Source organism: Eriocheir sinensis, unplaced genomic scaffold (assembly GCF_024679095.1).
Source record: "Eriocheir sinensis breed Jianghai 21 unplaced genomic scaffold, ASM2467909v1 Scaffold822, whole genome shotgun sequence".
NCBI classification, from domain to species: Eukaryota; Metazoa; Arthropoda; class Malacostraca; order Decapoda; family Varunidae; genus Eriocheir; species Eriocheir sinensis.
Window position 1 is genome coordinate 105001 of NW_026112189.1, and position 2045 is coordinate 107045.

General features: G+C 33.3%; 1 long non-coding RNA gene across 1 annotated transcript in view; it reads right to left on the reverse strand.

Moving 5' to 3' along the window:
- Positions 1 to 651, reverse strand: part of LOC126994577 (uncharacterized) — a 13102-nt gene extending 12451 nt beyond the window's left edge. Inside the window, exon 1 of the long non-coding RNA XR_007749307.1 lies at positions 558 to 651. This is a non-coding gene — a long non-coding RNA (uncharacterized LOC126994577). The remainder of the gene's footprint in view (positions 1 to 557) is intronic.
- Between the last annotated feature and the right edge of the window lie 1394 nt (positions 652 to 2045).

Consider the following 2045-nt stretch of genomic DNA (forward strand, 5'->3'; position numbering starts at 1 on the left):
GCTTCCATATCTTATTAAATGTATAGAGAACATTTAATTTGATACAATGATTGTTCCTAAAACCGTGGCGCCTCCATATCTTATTTAATGCACGTAGAATATTTAATTTGATACAATGATTGTTCCTAAAACTGTAACGCTTCCATATCTTATTAAATGTATGTAGAATATTTAATTTGATTCTATGATTGTCCCTTGGACCGTAGCGCTTCCATATCTTATTGAATGTATATAGAATATTTGATTAGATACTATGATTGTTCCTAAAACCGTGGCGCTTCCATATTTTATTAAATGTATATAGAATATTTGATTTGATCCTATGATAGACCACGAAAAGAAAACACTTAAACACATACAAAAACCGCTCACAAACGCTAACAACACGTATAAACATCTATATTCACCTTGACAATCACATAAGGGCCTAACCACGTCTTCCGGCACCCCCCCAAAATCACTATACTAAGATTAACAAGATGACAAACACTGACAAACACGTCCAAACACCGCTCACAAACACTAAAACACACGTACGTACAACCACCGCTATTCACCTGGTAAGTCCTTGGCAATCACTTCGGGTCCATCTTCACGTCCTGCAACACACCGACGGAATGACCGATATTGTGGAGTGACTTCTTCCCTTCTCTCTCCCCCTCCCGCTCCCTCTCTCCTTCCCTCCTTATTCCCCCCTCTCTCCAGCCACCTGTTACCTCCACCTCCCTCCCTCCATTTCCTCCCTGTTCCTACCTCCTTTTCTCCCTCCCATCTCTCCTTCCCTCCTCTCTCCAACAACTGTGTCTACTTGTTCGTTTCGCTCTCTTAAACGGAAATGACAAAAGAAAGAAGCAAGAGAAGGAGAATGAAGAGGAAGAGGAGGAAAAGGAAGAGGAGGAAAAGGAAGAGGAGGAAAAGGAAGAGGAGGAGGAAATAAGAAAAAAAGAAGAAAAAGAGAAGAAATGAGAGGAAATTAGAAAGGATGAACGGAGAAAAGGAGGAGAAAGAGGTGGAGGAGGAGGAGGAGGAGGAGGAAGCGACATTATTACTGTCAGATAAAACAATTACCTTACGTCAGGGCAAATAATTATCCTTCTGGCTTTATATATATATATATATATATATATATATATATATATATATATATATATATATATATATATATATATATATATATATATATATATATATATATATATATATATATATATATATATATATATATATATATATATATATATATATATATATATATATATATATATATATATATATATATATATATATATATATATATAATAAGTTTATTGATGTATGCATTTATGTATGTAGGTATGCACATATATCTCTTTTTCTGACTTGCACTTCATCTATTAATATGAAGTTCAACATTTTATTTGAACTTCAACTATTTTAATTTCAAATTCAACTTTTCTAGTTGGAATTTCAACTTTTTAAATATGAAATTCAACTTTTTAAATATGAATTTCAACTTTTTTATATGAAATTCAGCTTTTTTAATTTGAAATTCAACTTTTCTAGTTTGAATTTATTTTTTATATAAACCTCAACTTTTTTAATTTGAAATTCAACTTTCTAAATTTGAAATTCAACTTTTTTGAATTGATATTCAACTTTTTGAATTTGAAATTCAGCTTTATTGATTTGAGGGTGAAAAGGTGTAGATAGTTCGACGTACCAGCCTCTGAGATGTGTTTCATCTTTCTTTATTTACTGATAAATTTCCTTCTTTAACCCTATCTCGTGCTTTAGTCCACGAGTCATCCACTTAGGGTAATTTTTTTTTTTAAGTGTTTGTTGTGGTATATGCTGTCTTTGCCCATCTATTATTACTCTAACAAAATTATTGTAAGACATTTCTACCTGGTTCCACTGGCTCTCCAATCCGCAGTTCTGGCCCTCATGAATCCCTAAATTATCCCAGTTTACCCCCGTCAAGAAGTCTTCGAAGCCTCTCGTAAATTGCTATTCTAAAATATGGCACTAACACTGGGTTTGGTTCGCGGGTTACCGCCCAGTCTAAG